The 21,005-nt window shown below is 38.1% G+C and overlaps 1 protein-coding gene across 3 annotated transcripts in view; it reads right to left on the bottom strand.

Moving 5' to 3' along the window:
* Positions 1-21,005, bottom strand: part of LOC145292008 (uncharacterized) — a 313,669-nt gene that overhangs the window by 16,167 nt on the left and 276,497 nt on the right. The window contains exon 4 of one of the 3 annotated variants that reach the window (XR_013869533.1): positions 2,781-2,952. The exons of the other annotated variants lie outside the window; for them this stretch is intronic. The gene's annotated coding sequence lies outside the window, so the exon portion shown is untranslated. The remainder of the gene's footprint in view (positions 1-2,780; positions 2,953-21,005) is intronic. 3 annotated transcript variants of the gene reach the window in all.

Below are 21,005 nucleotides of genomic sequence, written 5' to 3'. Positions count from 1 at the left end.
GGAACGTTTGCAGGTCACTTCATCATCATCATCGTTATAATTCTCTTCCAACAGTCCACTACTCTCTCCTACTCTCTGGAGGAGGAGGAGGAGGAGGAGGAGGAGGAGGAAAGGTCTTTTGCCCATTTTCATCAGTTCGAGCCTAGTTGGCCTAAGAACAGGAGACTAATTTCGGCTCCGTCAAAAAGATTTTTGATGTTAAATTTTTACGTTTTCTTTCTCTCCTCCTTTGGAGAAAGATGCTTGTTTAGAACTCCATTGGGAGGTACTAAACTTTTAGCGTAATTTTATTCGCAGTCATTAAAAGATAACTAGTTTCTTACGACTGGAAAATTAGTACCAGTTATTAAAAGTTAACAAGAGTCTTACAGCTGGTAAATTATTAGTCTCAAAAGATTAATGAAAGAAACCGCCGTGTTTGAGGAGTTCTTTTCTGTAAAGAACAAAAACTAATTTCACCGACGAGACGAGCAGAATATCGGCCCTAGAAAGAAAATTCACTCTTTGTTCTAGAAACTTGAAAGATTATTCAACCAAAGTTTCCTTCAAAAGGGAAATCTTCCATAATACAAGAATTTACCCTGTATTTGTACACATAAGGCCTACCAAAGCGGCTTTATGGTTTTCTGTTTCTTTCCTTTGAATTAAAAGGTACCTGAGCCTTCACAAAGGAAAATTATTTTAATTCTTTCTCCCATTTAAGGTCAAAGAAACTTTTTGTTTGTGATTCCTTTTGGAAAAGAAAAAAAAAATTTGTCAAAGAAAGACTGAATTTAAAAAAAAGGACTGTTTTCTGTTTTTTGTGTTTTCTTTCAGCCTTTCTTACAAGTAAGAATTGTCGTCTTCTTTGTATTATTTTTTTACATATTTTAAATGTTTCTTAAGGTTTTTTTTAACCTCAGACTTGGGAAATAAAGGCTATTGATAACTTTTTGTTTTAATAAACTTGGATCATTTTGAACATATTCGGGTCTGTATTTCTTTTGCATTAGTTTCCTTTCTCCAACAAATTTGGTTTAAATGCTTTTTTTTCCCTTTTTTTTTTCTTTCATTTTTGTTACCATGAAAAATGGATTTTGGTGACGAACCCAAAATTCCGTTACAACAGTTTTCCAGACAGCAGTTTGTAGAGATTTGGACATTCGATTTACTTAAGAATTGGTGCTGGATTTTTTGTTTGCCATTGCGGTTTATTTAAGTTTGGTGCCGGATTTTTATTTTTTCAATTTTTTTTTTTTTTTTTGTCCACAGTGGGATATTTCTTCAGTGTGTTTTCCACCATGTATAAAAACCATGATAAATTTCAGAGGAATTAGAATTCAGTTATAGATTTCTATGCTTAAATGTATGAAAACCATGATAAATTTCAGAGGAATTAGAATTCAGTTATAGAGTTCTGTGCTTAAATGTATGAAAACCATGATAAATTTCAGAGGAATTAGAATTCAGTTATAGAGTTCTGTCTGTGACAATTTTTTTTCATTTTTACAAAAATTTGAGAATTTTTAACTTTAGAGGCCCACAGGGTCGTCAATGCAATAATGAAATGTGAAAACTCAATCATTCCAATACAGTATACACTTAACTGATATGAAAACGCTATATTCAACAAAATTTGATACATACAGGTAAAGATACACCTCATTGTGTAAAGGAACTTGGCTTCTGAAGCGGAAAATATTTTTTTCTGATAAAGTCACAGGCTCTGAAAAGGTTCAAATAAAAAATCTGTTTCATGGAAAAGTTTTTTTTAAATGTTGTTGAAAATATGCATGAGACAATTTTTTGATTTTTATCCAAATTTAGACTGCACATTATTTTATCACCCAGGTCAAATTTTAAAATCTCCCGAAAAAGGGCATTTTTGATGGGTTATATGCCAGGAAAATGAAAAAAAAAAAAACCCTAAATTATGTGTAAAATGATGTTTCTGATGCTGAACAATCATTAACTCTTCCATTCTTTCATTCATGAGTTCATATAATTTGTGGGGTTCCGATAAATTCCTCTCATATTTTCCCTTATAGAGTAATGGACGCCCGGGGAAATTCCCTTAGTGCTACTAAGTCATATTCTTCATCATATCTGTTATATTTAGTGTTTATAGGCTCAGGAGAGAGCTAACATATTCAAATTAATCATGAATATAACCACTTATAACTTGAATTTTAACCTTTTCATTTTAGATTAGCAAAATGCCATTCAAAAAGGAAAACCAAGCCTAGAAGGGTAGACCAAGTGCAGATGGTGGCTACAGCAGCTTGTCAAAGGAAGAGAAAGCTGATTACCATCTAGCCAAGATGCGTGAGAGTCATTATAAAGCTCCTCAATCTCTAATCCCAGACCAACCTTCCCTCCACACTTAACTCATCGCTTCTCTGGGCAGAGAGATAAACTGATAGTGAAATGGGTTGTTGAGGACAATTACAACCAGAAACGCATGCATCAAATCCAAGAGCTTGGTGAAAATTTAAGTGATGCTGCTCTGGCTTCCAAATCCACGTATATCATGCAGCAGTATAACATTGCCTTAGGGATGAGATTGTCGCACAGTGCATAATTAAAATGATTTTTCTTTGTAAAGTGATTTCTTTTGTTTTCAATGATTTGTGTGAATTCTGACTTAACTAATGTAAACAGTTAATCACTTTGCAAATTTCTGATTTCTTGAATTATTTGTTTTAATTATTTCTGGTGTTAAAAAATATTCCAATGGTTTGTCTATCTGTAGAGTTGAATGTAATAATCAAATGTGTGTGTCGTGCGGTCATACAACTTACCTTCGGATGGGATCTGAGAGAAAGAGAAATTAAAGATGGCAGCCATGACTTTATAAGGTGTAGTCTCGTGGAATCTCACGAGATCTCATCTTCCACTGCACATGTATGCAAATGGAATGGGGTCAGTTTTCTGATAAAATGTCTGTTGGCAGAGGCAGTGGAGAGAGATGTGCTGGAAGTTAAGAGAGAAAGTTGTCAGTGACGAATTCTAGCTGGATTTTTGTGTATTGTATTTGGTTTATTTTGTTTTGCTGTTTACCAACCCATTTAATGTCAAGCTATTTCAGTTAAATGGAGGACAAATTCAACCTTAAATTAATAGCGGAATTCGACGGCTCGACCCCAGTACTTGACTGAGTGGAGAAGGTGGAACTACATTGCCTGTTATCTAGCGTGAAGAACATTGAACATGTGGTTACTCTACGTCTGTCTGGCGGGGCTTTCGCAGTATATCAACAGCTTAGTCCTGAGGAAAAACAGGATTTGTAAAGGATCAAGGCGGCATTATACAAGGCGTTCGCTATCGACCCTGTGACTGCTTGAGAACGATTTGAGGCAAGAACCTTGCATCCCAGTGAAACTGTTGACGTTTATTTGGCCGAGCTGACGAAATTGATGGTGTTGTTTGGTAGGCTGCTTGAGCGGGCCTTGGCACGCAAATTTTTGGCAGGGCTCCCAACTGGAGCAAAGCAACTCCTGCGGGCTAGCTCAAGCATAGCTTCATTGTCCCTTAATGATCTGGTAGACCGGGCCAGGACCGTGATGAAGAATACTTATGAGATGGGAAAACCGGTAGTCGCTGCTGCACAGCGCGCATTAAATGAGGATAGACCATTCCAGGGGCCCGTCCTCCACGGTGAAGTCATGTGTTATAGGTGCAATGACCAGGGCCACATTGAGAGGAACTGCTAGCGGCGACTGACAGCTATTCGCTGCTACCAATATAATAAGATTGGTCATATGGCCCGGGATTGTCCGGGAAACAGGGTTGGGGACAAGGTGCCAGCATCGACCTCTTCCCCAAAACAGAAATTAGACGAGGTGCTTCCGACCATTCAGGTCTATGTCAATGAGACATTCTGCTCAGCATCTTTGACTCTGGGTGCTCTTGCACCATAGTGAGTGTGGGCCTCTGTCGCACTTGGAAGAAGAAGACTACTAGATTAACCACCCTCAGTGGAGCGATGCGGACATGTTGCGGGTTGAGCACTGTGCACATTTGCACTAAAACTGGAAATTCAGCTAACATCGAAGCGCTGGTAGTACTCGAGAAACCGCTCAGCTTTGACCTGCTCCTAGGCTATGATGCCATCAGAGCCCTAGGTGGTGCTCACATAACACAGATGGGGCGATACAGTTTCAGAAGAAGGTTCCAGTGTGTGCTGCTTTGAAGATTTATCAGCCAAACTTTATTGTTTGACCAGCAGCAGAAGATTTATCAGCCAGACTTTATTGTTTGACCAGCAGCAGAAGGCTTGGACAGCCATGTGGAAGTGGTCGGAAAACCAGGAACCAGCCAAACTGCGAAATGAGGTAACAGAGTACCATTTGCCCGACCAAATGAGGCCTGCATATGAAGAGGAACTTCGTGATTGGATCAAGGATGGCTGGTTGATTTCCTACCCTTATGAGAAACTTGGACCTCCCAAAGGCCTGATTCTGCTGATGGCGGTCGCTCAGCACAACAAAGCAAAGGTGAGGCCAGTGATGGACTATCGCAAACATGTTGATGCTGATGTTGATGCATTCACAGCAGATGCTGACGTTTATGCCAGCAAGTTACGAGAGTGGCGCCAGCAGGGTTCCAATGTGCCCCTGCTGGATCTAAGAAAAGCATACCTGCAGGTCCGAATCAGTGAAACAATGTGGCCATTTCAGACGGTAGTGTTTGTTGGCAGGAGGTACGGCCTTACCAGACTAGGCTTTGGGCTGAAAGTGGCACCCCAAATAATGAAGACCATTATTAACACTGTGTTGTCACAGGAAGAGACAATAAAAGATGAGACATCGGTGTGCCTCAATGACATATATGTGAATGAAGACATTGTGTCATCGTCACATGTGAGGGCCAAACTGGCTGAGTTTGGTTTGACGTGCAAGGATCCAGAATGTTTGGTGAATGGCGTTCGTGTCTTGGGTCTGAACATTCGACAGGAGCGAGGAACTTTGAAATGGAGGCGCGGAACTGCAGTTCCTGAAGTGCCTGATGTCTTCACGAGGTGAGCAGTATTCTCCCTCTGTAGAAAACTTGTGGGGCACCTACCAGTGTGTGGATGGACTTGCGTGGCAACAGGCATCATAAAAAGGAGGGCAAGCACAATCACCAAAGGCTGGGATGATGAAACAGCCGACGATCTGTTGGTTTGCATGGTGAAGGAGACCATCGCATGATGACCCCGCCAAAGGAGACTGGTGCATGCAGGGAGACAAACTGAATGTGTGGGTGGATGCGAGCTCTCTGGCAATTGGTGTGCTGTTGGAGAAGAATGGTGCTGCGATTGAGGATGCTTGCTGGTTACGACCGGCGAGTGACGCTGCTCATATCAACCTGGCAGAACTCGATGTGGTGATAAAAGGTATCAAGCTGGCACTCCAGTGGAAAGTAAAGCCGTTTCACAAGTAAGTCGGATTCTACCTTTTTAGGCGACTACGTGTGAAAAGAAAGAAAAGGCTTGAAGTTTTGTTCCAAGTTCTGCAGAAGGGCAGGTCCTGTAGAATCAGCAGAAAAGAAAGTCCTGTAAAGTCAGCAGACGAGCAAGTCCCAAAAAATCACACACACACTAAAGTACTCTTAAAGCTGCAGCAGTTCACCGATCCGATCACACTGACGTCGATCCTAGAAAAAAGACGCCCCCATGTTCCAAACACACTCCCTTTATCCTTCCGGCGTTCGTCCTCGGCCAATCAGCAGCCAAAGAACGGTCACGTGGGCCCAGTGATGATCGCACAATCTACAAGATGAGGACGGCGCCATTTTGGAATTTCTTTCATGTTTCGGCCATGCACGTACGCACACCGTAGGAGCGTTCCAAGGTAAGGCATGATGCGCAGAGACGTGGGCGCTTCCTCCCTTCATTTTCTTCGACTCTACAGAAAGTCAGGAAATTACACATACACACAGATTCGCTATGTGTGTACCACTGGATATCAGACACACTGACAGGCAAGACTAGGGTGTGCACTAATGCAGCCAGAGAGATGCTGATCAGACGGAGGTTGGAGACCATAAAAAAGATGGTAACAGAGTACAACCTGTCTGTGGATGCGGTACTGGTCACTTCAAATTGAAACATTGCTGATAGGCTCACTCAGGTGCCACAGAGATGGTATGACACCATGAAGAAGAAAGCCGAGCCAGTACCATTATGTGCCACCTCTATTGAGGTGGCGGATGAAATCAGGAAGATACACCACCTCAGTGGACACCCGGGAGTGAGATGTACATGTTATTTTGTGCAGTTGTCCAATCCGTCGGTGCCCAAAAGTGCAGTGAAAGCGGTAGTCAGGGAATGCCAAACATGCCAGTCAATCGACCCCGCCCTGGCCAGATGGCGGAAAGGTCAGCTAGGAGTAAGCACGACTTAGAGCCGACCGGGTATGGACACTATGGCAGCCAGCACTTCCTCACCCTGATCGATTGTGGACCGACAAGGTTTGCAATCTGGCGCCCGTTAATAAGACAGGATTCCTCCAGTGTAATCCGTGAATTGGAGTCCATATTTTATGAAAGGGGACCACCTGAAGAGATCCTCACAGACAATGACACGGCCTTCTACAGTAAGGAGTTCAGACGTTTTGTAGATGAGTGGGGGATCCAGCTCAGACACAGATGTACCAAGTGGTAATGGCATAGCAGAGCAGTGCCATCAAAGCGTGAAGAGGATTGCAGCAAGAAAACAATGCACGATCACAGAGGCGGCCTATAGATATAATGCAACTCCAAAGGATGGCATGACTGCTGCAAGCGCACCCACCAATGCGATCCATTGCTATCGTGCATCAAAGACATTGACGCCCGTCTGCCTAATCAGCAGGAAACCCGAAGGGACACTGTTTGGGTGAAGCCTCCCAATAATTGATGCACCAGCAGCTTTCAAAGAGGGCGAATCACTGGCATCATCAGTGAGCAAGCCATGCTAGTCAATGGTACTCCACGCTGAATACAAACCAGTTGGCTAGTAGCAGTAATGGTGAATCATCCAACGATGACCTGCGGATCGATCCTATCCCCGCGAATATTCCTATTCACAACTGTGAACTCCAACACTGATGGCGATAGTTCCAGCACCCCTTCTGAGAGCTCCGACGAAAATGAAGAAGTCCAGCCTGATGGTATGACTGTACGCCCTAATGCTGATGCTAATGGTTCCGACACATCTTCTGAGAGCTCCAATGAAGATAAAGTAGTCCAGCCAATCCACCTTCATAGGAGTGCCCGCAACACACGACTGCATCCACCATGCCAAATGTGTGGTCTGGGGACCAGGGGGGAGTGTAGAGTTGAATATAATAATCAAAGAGGAAAGTGCCCCCGTGTGTGTGTGTGTGTCGTGTGGTCATACAACTTACCTTCGGATGGGATCTGAGAGAAAGAGAAATTAAAGATGGCAGCCATGACTTTATAAGGTGTAGTCTCGTGGAATCTCACAAGATCTCATCTTCCACTGCACATGTATGCAAATGGAATGGGGTCAGTTTTCTGATAAAATATCTGTTGGCAGGCAGAGAGAGACATGCTGGAAGTTGAGAGAGAAAGTTGTCAGTGATGAATTCTAGCTGGACTTTTGCGTATTGTATTTGGTTTATTTTGTTTTGCTGTTTACCAGCCCATTTAACATCACTATCTTACTAGAAGCATCTGAAGCCCTCATATTCCCAAAATCTTTCATAAGCATTGAAAATTAGTCAATAATTCGTCTTGTCTTTTTGAAATGAAGAAGCAAAATATTTTAAAGTTCGGTTTTGGGCTTCTAGTGAGATACAAGTTAAAAAGGCGAAGCTATTATTGTGCTCGGGAAACCAGTCTCCAATTCAGTGATATTAACCACACTTTGAAAAAGCTATCATATCTCCAAAACTAGGCCATATTTTGTATTTTAGACAGTTTTTTTAATTCCCCATTAAATTTTGACACAGAAAAATGGTACAACAAGCCATATAAAGTAGGATTATTCCTACTTTAAAAAATGATCTAAATTGACCCGGATGGGAAAAAACTCTTCATGGAGGCTTGAACAGTATCTTACAATATAGCTGGAAATGTCTTCTCAATTATTAAATCATTTCTCTCTGATAGGTTCATAAGAGTAGTGGTTGATGGGCGAAAGTCAGAAGCTCACAGTATTAATGCTGGAGTCCCTCAGGAGTCCATCCTGGGCCCAACTCTCTTCCTAATCTACATCAATTATCTTCCAAATCATATCCTTAGATCATTCGTAGACTTTTATGCTGATGACACTACCATCTATGACAGTACATCAAAGACCATAAATGACCAAGCTCTCGCTGATTCTCTCTCCTCTGATCTTGAGCATGTGGTACAATGGGGAAAGAGGTGGCTGGTTACTTTTAATGCATCTAAAACCAAGCTTCTATCTTTACATCATCAATGCTCTGATCCACATCTGGCATCAATTGAAATGAATAGCTCTCCATGTTTTGACAAGCTCCTGGGCTTGATCATTACTCCTGATCTGAAATGGAACACATACATCAAATTTCTTGCCAAGGTTGCTGGGAAAATGGTGGGATCCTTCTATCGATCCAGTAGATATTTCACTGCTGATGCAATTCTCTACCCATAGCCAGCTATGTCCAAGGAAGGAGTATTGTTGCCACATCTGGACAGGAGCTGCTAGAAAAACCTTATTCTGCCATGACAGAGTTCAAAATAGACTTTCTAGCCTAGTCGGGGATGCCCTTTTCTCTTCCCTGCAACCGCTTTCTCACAGAAGAGATGTTGCAAGCCTGTCTCTGCTTTATTGTTATTATCATGGCAAGTGCTCATCTGAGCTTCAATCTATGACCCCCCCCCCTCGCCAAACTTTCACGAGAAATACTCGTCTAGCTGAAAACACTATCAATAATTTCCCCCACTCTTTATCCATGCCTAAACCTAAACGTAGATTCCATGAAAAAAGCTTCTTTCTTAAAACTGCACACCTGTTGAACTCTCTTCTATTTGCCTGGTTTCCGGCTGACTACAATATGGTCGTCTTCAAGTCAAACATAAACAAGTTCTTGATGCGCCGTTCTCCTTAAGTAATCAAATTTATCAAATTTCCACTACTAACAATTACTACGTCATTGTCCTGTTGACCACTGTACACTTATTAATTCTTATCCTTGAGTGGCCTTTGGACCTTGGTGACTTTGGACCTCTGGGCCTTGGCGACTCTTTGGTGACTCCTTTGTAGAAAAAAAATCCATTAGCATTGTGACAGAAAATAAGAACGATTTATCTGAGGACCATAAATATCAGCAACAAAAAAGATTCCTTGTGAGAGAAATAGGATTTAGTGAAGAAATATATAATTCTGTATTGATTGTTATTGAAGACCACATGATTGCCATGGGAGTGGAGGAGCACTACAAATCTGGGTTACCGAAGCAAAGTGAATAACTTACAGATATTTTGTGGGAAACTTCATATGATATTGATTCGCTGACCAGATTCATTGATGAAAATGTACTGAAACTTTTGGCAGACCAATACTATGCATATAGAACAATCATTGAACAAGTGACTCATAAAAAAGGAGGATTATATTTTTAGATGCACCAGGAGTAACTGGGAAAACTTTTGTCACCAAAATCAGGCAGAAAAAAGAAAATAGCGTTAGCTGTAGCAAGTTCTGGAATTGCTGCAACTTTACTCTGTGGAGGTTGAACAACTCACACGTCATTCAAGCTTCCTTTAGATTTGAGTACAACTGATAAACCTGTTTGCAATATAAGTAAAAATTATTGCTGAAGTTTTCATAAGATGTTCTTTGATCGTATGGGGCAAAGTTACAATGTTTCCTAAAAAATAATAGAATACTGCAGGGAGGTGTGACTGCAGTGATTTCAGGTGATTTTAGGCAAACTTTGCCAGTTATTCCCAGAGATACTAAGGCAAATGAATTGAAAGCATGTTTGAAATCCTTTGTACTGTGGAAACATGCCAAACGTTTAAAACTTTCTACAAATATAAGGACACATTTACATGGGGATTTTCTGTCTGGACAATTTGCTGATATCCTTTTGAAACTTGAAGAAGAACGACTGAATATGAGTCGAAAAGGTGAAATAAATTTATCAGAAATGTCAAACTTGATTAACTCAGTTGAAGAACTAATTGAAAAAATGTTTCCATCATTAATTTCACATTGTACAAAATCATGTGAAAGAGCAATTATGGCACCAAAAAAGAATTGCAGTTTATACTTGGGATGATAGACTTATGATAATGTTGCTAGGAATGAGTATAATTAACAATCCATAGACTGTCGTAGAAGATTCTAAAATAATCAATTATCTAAGTTGAACTTTTTAATTACCTCGAGCCAACAGGTGCTCCTCCTCATTGCCTTAGGTTGAAGCTAGGTGCTCTGGTCATACTTCTGTGCAACCTCTCACCACCAAAGTTATGCAATGGCACAAGACTAGTTATCAAGAAATTTATGAGAAATGTTTTGCAGACCACACTAATTTCTGGCTGTGGAAAAGGTGAAGACATTTTTAGCCCTCAAATTCCTTTAATACCTGCCAACATTCCTTCTCTGTTCAAATGTGTTTAGTTTGCCATACATTTGTCTTTTGCAATGTCTGTCAATAAGTCACAAGGTCTACAGTACACTACAAGTTGCTGGTTTGCACTTAGAAAAGGGTTGTTTTTCACACAGCTATATGTTGTTGATTCTAGAGTAGGGAGTAAGAACAACCTTGTCATATTCACTCATAATGGTAAAACTAGAAATATTGTCTATAAGTAATTTTTTTTCTGAGAGATTAACAAACTAATAATAAGTGTACATTGTTCACAAGTCATTTAATGACCTAGTCCTTGAATCAAGGGAAAACAATTTTACAAATGGGATTCTCAAAAGTGTAACAGAATTTCGAGAATATCTTTTGTATCTTTGTAGAGAACTTTACTGTTGCAATATTTTTTTACTTAATGCTGGTATGATTACTGAAAGATGGAATGTTACGGTAATAGGAACTGACGAATCAAACTGAGTCATGGTCTGCTAGCAACCAATCAAAACCCAGAATTTCTCCCTAAAAATATTGAATTTTTTAGCATTCTGGCACATAATTTCTTTATGTCAACACGAGAAAGGTCTTTTGCTTTTTGCCTGCAAAATTATAACGTTCAGGAACATTCTTCAACACCCACAGAAAATTCTTTATCTCCAGGACTTGTACAGAATAACTACCCATTGGAAACTCTTCTGAATTCAAACATGACTTTCAATTCAAGAGGTTATGGGCCTAGCAACTTTACTTCGATGTATCAAAATCAAAATTTGAATTGTAGCGAGTGAGATTCTTAGGATATTTACGAATCCAAAAGTTACACAAGGTAATTCAGATACAACCTGGAAATAGAAACGACCCTGAGTTTATTGAAAAAATTCAACTGTCTTTGCAGAATTAATGCAGTACTGAGATGACAGAGATATCTGATAGTGCGAGACACCTTGGACGATAGCTGCAAAGCATTGAACATATTAAGAGAGCATAAGAAAAGAAAACACAAAATTATCTCTTTACTGGCCGTTCAGCCCGGATTTGGTCGGGCCCTATGAACTGTTCGTAACCTGCCTTATGTGTGAATACACTTTATGTAAGATTTCAAATGTTTAGAACAATATTAGTCTGAGTAATTTCGTAGAGGTTATTTTTTAAACTTTAACCTCAATTTTGACCCTTTAACAGTTATTATTTTGGTCTCAAATCAAAATAAAATGTTTTACCAATGTCCAAGTTACCTACATCTAAAATTTCAAGTCTTTAAACCCAGAATTGGTGAAGGAATTTGGTAAAATCTACAAAGGTCAACTCTTTCAACTTGGACCTTTTGGCATCCAAATATTTGCCCCAAAACTGATTAAAATGCTTGGCACATGTCTGAATACCTGTTATGTATAAATTTTAAATGTTTAGATCCAAAATTGGCTGAGTAGTTTGCTAGACACCACAAAGGTAAAATCTTTGGAACTTTGACCCCTTGGCAGCTCAAATTTTCAACCCAAACCGATTAAAAAGCTTGCCCTATCTCTGAATACCCTTTATGTAAAATTTCAAATGTTTAGACCAGGAATTGGCAGAGGTCAAATTTTTTAAAACTTTGACCCCAATTTTGACTCCTTAACATTTATTTTTTGGGGCTCAAATCAAAACGTTTGATCCATGTCCAAATAACCTACATCTAAAATTTCAAGTGTTTAGACTCAAAATTGGCAGAGGAGTTTGATAGAGTTTTCAAAGTCAAATGGTTGAACTTTGACCCCTTGTCAGCTCAAATTTCTGGCTGAAAACCGATTAAAAAGATTTTCCCAAATCTCAATAATCCTTATGTCAACTGTCGAGTCTATAGACCGAAAATTAACAGAGGTATTTGGTAGGGAAATGTACACACACACAGATTTTCACTTTTATATAGATACTAGCATGGGTTCCCGGCGTTGCCCGGGTGTTTTGAGGTGTATGCTGAGAAAAAAAAATGGTCAATTTTTTAAAACTTTGACCCCTATTATGACCCCTTAAAATTTATTGTTTAGGGCTCAAATCAAGTTATTAAGTTAGATCCATGTCCAAGGAATCTATATCTAAAATTTCAAGTGCTTAGACTCAAAATTGTAGGAGGAGTTTGGTAGAGTTCTCAAATCATTGAACTTTGACCCCTTAATCGCAAAATTTCTGCCCGAAAACCAATCACATCGATTTTCCCAAATCTCAGTACCCTGTATATCCAATTTCGAGTCCGTAAACTAAAAATTGACAGAGTTATTGCGTAGGGAAATGTACACACACAGACAAACACTTTCACTTTTATAGATATATAGATACTGAACTGATATCTCTTAAACGTACAGAAGGTAAGACGATTACAGATCATAAGGGCCGAAACAACAGCAAATTTCTTAAAAATGTCTGGAGAAGTTATTAACTCTTAAAAGGTTGCAGAGTGATTTTAAGCCATTTTTCACTGTGATTACTTAGAAAGAAAAGCAGATAACTTTTAGTCAATTCAATTAGGAGTTACGAGGGAACTAAGAAAATGGTCACAGAAAAAAATGAATCTACAAATATCTTGAAATTTAAAAATGCCCACTTTAATACACCAAAATTAAATTATAGTTTTATCTCAAAAACCTGAACTTTTCAAAAAACAATTTTTCTCCTAAGGAAAGATCATTCTTTCCTTAGGAGAAAAATTTGCTATAATTGTGGGTGACCCAATCACAAGAGTTTTCCAATGTAGATACAAAAATTTCAAAGGGGACTCCACCAAAAATGTGGAGAGCTCCGTTAGTAAACAGACATATTTATTTTTTGAGGGCTAAAGTTTACATTTGCACCTTGTTTAGTGGCAGCTTGTACAGAAAATATATTTTGTTTAAATTCTGGGATTAGAAGAGTGTTTTCCAGAATACAGAAGCAAAGTTAATTTTTTTAATGAGATTTTAGTATCGCCTCTCTTCAAAACAATATTGTTTTCTCGACTATCGTTGGATAGCTCTGCAAACTGTACATTTGACACTTCAACAAACAGTAACAACTTTTTTTTTATCAATTGTGGAGCAATGACACATTTAATTACAAAGAAATCAAATTTTATCAATTTTGATCCCAACTTTAACACTCAGAGTCAGTTTGCAGAGCTATTCGACGATAGTCGAGAAAACAATATTGTTTTGTAGAGAGGTGATACTAAAATCTCGTTAAAAAAATTAACTTTGCTTCTGTATTCTGGAAAACACTCTTCTAATCCCAAAATTTAAACAAAATATATTTTCTGTACAAGCTGCCACTAAACAAGGTGCAAATATAAACTTTAGCCCCAATAAATCGAAACTGGTGTACTCGAATGGAACTGTATTCGACATTAAAGAAAATGGAAGACTATATTATTTAAACAGTGTAATCCCATCAAAAACTGCCTGCCTTGATTTACAAACATGGCATGAAATTCTTGGGCACTGCAATATCCCAGATATCAAAAAGTTGCCAACTGTAGTTGAAGGAATGTGTTCGGACGACAATTAGAACGACACTAAGAAGCCAATCAGAGAAGAGTTGTTTCCCCTGAACCGTGGAATGGTCCCTGGGATTCTGGTATGTAAACACAGGAACGAGAATACCACGAGAGCAGCACAGTCTGCGATTGGGACAATAGAGGAACGAACATCGTTTTCCATAGCAGAGACATTTCTAATTCAATCTGTTCCCATCTGAGTATATATTTTTATGTAATCGTTATGTTAACATCAATAAACGTTGTTAACCGATAACCATTGTTTTGTCTCTCCATCGATGTGATTTATTATGATGTTTTTTACTGTTATGAAGGATTCGATTTACCCACGTCATAACAGAATGAAAATAAAACTTGCCAAGCTGTAACATTTGTACATAAGGCAAAATAGCAAAGTACCAAAACAAAATGCCAGACAAAAAGGCCACAAAAATCCTATCACTGGTGTGACTTGAACGATCCTGTGGAACCGATGGGCAGAGAAAACTTCATGGATACATTGAATTTTTTAGACGATTATTCTGGTTTAATAATGGTCTATTACTTAAAGAACAAATTTGCAACTAAAAAATACTTAACTGACCCTATGGTGCAATAAAATGTATCTGCTCTGCCAATAGTAAAGAATTCACTAACAGAAATTTTGAACTTTTATAAATAAACAATCAAACCTGAAAAATCAGCCCCTAATTCACCTCACCAAATCATTGAAAGATCATGGCAGACACTTTTGGAAATGGCAAAATGTTTACTCATTGAATCAAAACTCCCAAAAACCTAATGGACATATGCATTAATGATTGCTGCATAGATATGCAACCGGTCCTTTAACAAAAGACTATCTAAAATCCCATATGAACTGTATGGTAAAAAGCCAAATTTAAGCATAATGCATGTATCTGGTTCAACTTGTTTCGCATTTATAGATAAGAAAAGCAAATTAAATATCAAAACCAATCGAAGTATATTCCTTGGGTACGACAAAGATAGCCCAACCTACTCAGTATTTTTTTCAGACAAGCTACAATAAAAAGAATTCAATGTGTAAAATTTCAAAGATGAAAGTCCATTATATGAAGAGGATGAATTAATATTTCCTCAAATTCATAAAACAAATGACAACAATGAAGTCACCATAGACGAGTGTGATGTACGTATGTACACGGAGGACTATAATAGCCAGACACCGGGGAGACATTGAGGACTTCCGGCTCAGGTTAAAACAGAACGTAAATGCTTATGGCAGAGTCTTGGCTGAATAAAATCTCAAACGAACCCAGCATTTGCGTTCTCTGTGAGAAATACTACATGGCGACGAGGATGAGATCACTTCTCATATAGGGGAACATTATTTAAACTTTTTCTCCAGAAAACATTGCATTTAATAGAAATTAAACTGTGACATTTTTACCTGCACACACACATTTCGAAATATGACGTCTTATGGTAGGATCAACGAATTCTCGCCAAGTGGTGGTGATTGGGACAAAAATTCATAAAGATTGGATTATTATTTCGAGGCGAACGGAATACAAGATCCAGAGAAGAAAAAGGCTGTTCTTCTTTCTGTTTGTGGTGGGGAAACATTTTCTCTACTGAAAGATCTTGTCACACCGCATAGCCTAAGAGACAAAAGCTCCGAGGAAGTCTTGCTCTCATTAAAAGAACACTACAATCCAGCACCATCCATAATTGTTGAGCGATTCAACTTTTACATATGCCACCAACAATGCTACACCTGCAATTGAAGACAATTATTGCAAAATATCCCAATGTTTTCAAGGATTAGTTGGGCACACTGAAGGGTTTCATTGTAAAACTTAGTGTTGACCCAAAAACAAAGCCCATATTCTGCAAGGCTCGACACGTGCCCTTTGCATTGCATGAAAAGGTTGACAAGGAGCTGGATCGACTGGAGTCTCTGGATATTATCGAACCAGTACAATACTCAGAATGGGCTGCCTCTATAGTAGCAGTTGTCAAAACTGACCAAACAATACGGTTGTGTGGAGATTATAAAATTACAATAAACAAATGTTCAAATCTCGACCAATACTCAATCCCTAGGACTGATGATTTGTATGCAAAGTTGGTGCAGGAAAAGAAATTCACCAAGCTTGACTGGAGATCAGTTTTTCTGCAAGTTCCGTTAGAGGAAAACTCAATTACATTACAATCAATACACCACAGGGTCTCTACAAGTCAGTTCCAACACTGTATGGACAATCTGTTGGCAAATGATTGTTGGCAAAACATATTGTATGCTATCAGGATGACATACTAATTACAGGATCATCAGATGCGGAACACTTGATCATCCTTGACCGAATGTTAAGGAAACTCTCAGAATCTGGTCTCCGCATTCATCTGGATAAGTGCAAGTTCATAGCACCCTCTGTAATATACTTAGGTCATTGGATTGACTCTGAAGGCCTTCACCCTACAGCAGAAAAGATCCGTGCCGTCCGGGATGCACCAGCTCTTTGCAATAATGCTTTCTTGGGCTTATCCCAGTTCTATGTTAGGTATGTCCCCAATGTTACAGATAAGTTATTATCCACTGAGGAAAGGTGTCTCTTGGACATGGGGCTCCACCCAATCAACAGCCTTTCAGCGAGCCAAAGATGCATTGCAGACCACAAATGTCCTGGTTCACTATGACCCGGAGAAGGAACTGGTACTGACCTGTGACACTAGTCAATATGGTGTCAGGGCTGTTTTGTCGCACATCTTTGCTGACAGTTCATAGAAACCTGTTGCTTTTGCTTCAAAAACAATGTTACCGGCTGAGAAAAATTATAGTCAGTTGGATAAGAAAGGACTGAGTATCATCTTTGGCGTTAAAAAGTTTCATCAATACTTATTTGGACGTGTATTCCGTATCATTATGGATCATAAGACACTCATCGGTCTCTTTAGCCCAACAAAGCAAACATTGAACACCCTGCCACCAAGAATAATGCATTGGTCACTGTTGATGAGTGCTTACAACTACATGATAGAATATAAGCCTGGTTCACACATCGTCACTGCTGACGCAATGAGTCATTTTGCTACTCATGGTCTCCTGCACATTATTGTCAGTGATAATGACCCATGCTTCACCAGTTCAGAATTCGCAGAGTTCATGAAACGAAATGGTATCAGACACAAATTTGTCAGTCCACATCATCAGGCATCAAATGGTCTAGCAGAACGCTTAGTTGGGTTGGTTAAAAACGGTATAAAAAAGATATTGGGGGAACTCTGGAAACAAAAATATTCCGTTTTCTGCTGACATACCGGACAACACCTCACACAACAACGGGATCTACCCAGGCAAAGTTGTTGATGAGGCGAAGATTGCGCACCAATCTGGATCGCATGAAGCCCGCTACCTCAAGTGTTGTATATAACAACCAAGAAAGTCAAAAGTTTCACCATGACAAATCTACCTAGATGCGTTAAAAACATGACAAATCTACCTAGATGCATTAAAAACATGACAAATCTACCCAGATGCGTTAAAAACATGACCAATTTACCTAGATGCGTTAAAAACATGACAAATCTACCCAGATGCGTTAAAAACATGACAAATCTACCCAGATGCGTTAAAAACATGACAAATCTACCCAGATGCGTTAAAAACATGACAAATCTACCCAGATGCGTTAAAAACATGACAAATCTACCCAGATGCGTTAAAAACATGACAAATCTACCTAGTTGCTTTAAAAACATGACAAATCTACCCAGATGCAGTATTTGCACAGAACTTTGGTTCCGGACCCATGTGGTTGGCTATTCACATGCTGGAAAGAGTATCTCCTTTATCCTTTCTAATCAGATTGCAAAATAGCCGGTTGACAAGGAGCTGGATCACGTCATGTCTCGTCGTTGGACCTTTCTTTTTTGGGGGGAGATGTGATGTACATATGTACATGAGGAACTATAATAGCCAGACACTGGGGACTTTCAGTATTGCTATTCCATGGATGATACCTGAAAAAGCTTTAACTGACAATTAATTTAGGACATTGTCAGTAATGGAGAATGGCAAAAAAAAAAAAATGAAATAGGCACATTAACAAAAAATAATACCTATTCGGTAGTGCCTCTCCCAAAGGATAAACATGTCAATTCTTCTCGTCTTCTCGATGAGTCTTTACAAAAAAGACTACAGCGTCAGGCATTGTATTTAGTACAAGGTGAGATTTGTTGCTAAGGAACACTCTCAGATTTACGGCGTAGAATATGGGAAGTTTGGAATGTAAGAATGCAAGAAACACTACACCAGTCGAAAATGATATCAATAAAAATAAAGACACAGAATCTGAAATAACTGATGATAAACTATACTGAGAGATAATAGGAAGCCTTATATGCTTAATGACTGCTATGAGAACTGACGTGTTACACTATCACAAAAACTATCAAGACTGACAATGAAGGATTTAAGTGGAGCAAAACACGTCCTTCGTTATTTAAAAGGAACTAAGGAACAGCATTTAGTATTTAGAAAATCAACAAGTCTCCTAAAATTAGAGAGATTTTCAGATTCAGATTGGGGAAACAATGAAGATCGAAAAAGCGTAACTAGATATTGTTTTTGACTATGAAAAGATGGGCCTATTATTTCATGGAAATCTAAAAAGCAACAGATTGTATCTCTTTCTACTTATTGTAAATTGCATAGCATCAGAACAAAATATCGCCAATATATTTACAAAACTGGCAACAGAAATAAAATTAAAACGTTTTGCATCTAAACTTGTGGGAATTTGACTTTAAATAACTTTTTTTCACAAGCCCAGATATAAAAAAAGTAAAATTGTTCTAAGCAAGACATAAAACTGCAACCATTTTGTTTGCATTAACACTTCTAACATACTAAATGTGTAAAAAAAACTTTTACTAATAAATAAATAAAATAATAATTTAAAAAATAAAGAAAAGAAAAAAGTAAAAAAATCACCTTTTTGAAAACATTTTCTTTTTCTTTTTTATCAATTACTCTTTTTACATGCTTATCTCAAGGCATGCATAAATTAAAATTGAGTTTTTCAACTTTTATTTTGTGCATAATACTCTTTTTAATAATAAAAAATTAGACAAGTCTTTCCTATTTTCTTTTACTTTGCTTAAATTTTATTTAACAAAAATAAATAAATACTTTTTTACAGATACATATTACATGTATATTTATTTATTTTAGAAAAAAATTGCATAATTAAAAATAAAAATAGCTTTTTCACATGCTCATCTTTTTCAGATAAAAATAAAAATCAATTTCTTTTATTTATTTTCTTTATACACATATTTTTCTTTGACTTTTTAACAAATTAAAATTAAAAATAGCTTCTTTTTTACAATTTTAAGATCTAAATGAACTAAATGTTTTTATTTTACATGTAACTTGAATATATATATAAATATATAAATAGAATTAAACATAAACTGAAAAGACTTTCCCATTATGTAAAAAATAAGTGGGGTGTTGCAATATTTTTGGCTTAATGGGGGTATGATTACTAAAAGTTAGAACATACTATTTATAGACACAAGGCGATAGGAACTGATGAATCAAATTGAGCCACGTTCTATTAACAACCAATCAGAAATCAGAATTCCTCTATAAAAATATTGAATTTTTTAGCATTCCAGCACATAATTTTTTTTGTGTTAACTGTTTTTTATGTTGCTTGCCATGTGGAGAATTATTAGGCCTCATGGTGAATTATTTATTGAAAAATAAGTCTTTCTTTTGATGTTTCCGTCGTTATTGATTTTATGCATTATTGTTGTTTTTTCTCTATATATTAACTGTTACTGTTAAAATTATTTTTATTATTATTACCAGTTTTTACAGTCTTTGGCTAGGCAGGCCGTATGCTGCCTTCAATGGACACTAATGAAAGAGAGTCGGAGGTTACACTTTCCACCCCAACTAATCTGGAATGGAATAAGCTGCCGAAAGTTATGATAAATATTACAGAATTTATTGAAAAGGCAAAATAATACAGTCATCTTGTGGTTGATAATGGATTATTCGTCGACTTACAAAAACTGGAAGACATTAGAAAAAAAGCCTTGTCATCTTCGTGGTCGACAGGAAAACCAAAAAAGTTATTCGAGCAAGCTCAGACATTATCAACAAGCTGCTGGCAACAGTGGGGCATAGACTCCAGCATATTATAAAATGCAAACACCCTTTTTCAACTGAGCACAAGTGCATGAAAATCTCCCAAACAAAGATTTAGGTCAGAGTACATTTTACTGAATACATGGGAAAATGAAGAGCAACTGTCTCTGTCTGCATAATTAAGGTTCAGCTTGTCTCTTTGACAGAAAAGGAGCGTCAAGCTCATGCGATTCGAGCTAGGTTAAAAAGAATGCCTCAAGAGGTGATAAACATAGCTGCAGAATTGCATGTAAAGGATTTTCGACAAGCGGCCGATGGCACATTGAACGTGTCACATTGCCAGATGGACATAGCGTGAGCACAAATGAAGGTGTTCTGAAGGTAGATCTCACTTTCAGGATCTTTCTACCAGGGAACCCAGTCTGTCATTAGAACAGTTTGACATCTATTTGGTCGACTTTCCTCGCCTTTTGGCAACCGAAGCAGCTAGGTGCGAAAGTGATATAATGGAGGATGAGGTCATTGAGGTCTTGAAATGGGTTGGCCTTAACAAGTCTTACGAAGTGTATTTGAGGATGTCGCACATCTTTGTTCCCTTGCTGACAGTTTTATTTAACTCATGATTGAAGAATGGCTCAATCTCCAACCATTTTACCATGGGTATCCTGAAGCTGTTACGCAAAAAGAAAGATGATGTGGATGGGTTAGATAATTATCAGCCCTTAACAATGGTTAATGTAAAGTTAAAGATTTGGGCCAAGATTTGAAACTCTTAAAAGTGAAAGAACGCCTTTCTAACATGCTGCTGTTGTCCTGAAAGAGATTATATTAGATATTAGTGAGGGTATTCATT

The sequence above is a fragment of the Euprymna scolopes genome, chromosome 13 (genome assembly GCF_053919585.1).
Source record: "Euprymna scolopes isolate OS-2025 chromosome 13, ASM5391958v1, whole genome shotgun sequence".
NCBI lineage: Eukaryota > Metazoa > Mollusca > Cephalopoda > Sepiida > Sepiolidae > Euprymna > Euprymna scolopes.
The sequence above is the reverse complement of the archived record's forward strand: the minus strand, read 5'-3'. Positions and strand labels throughout refer to the sequence as shown.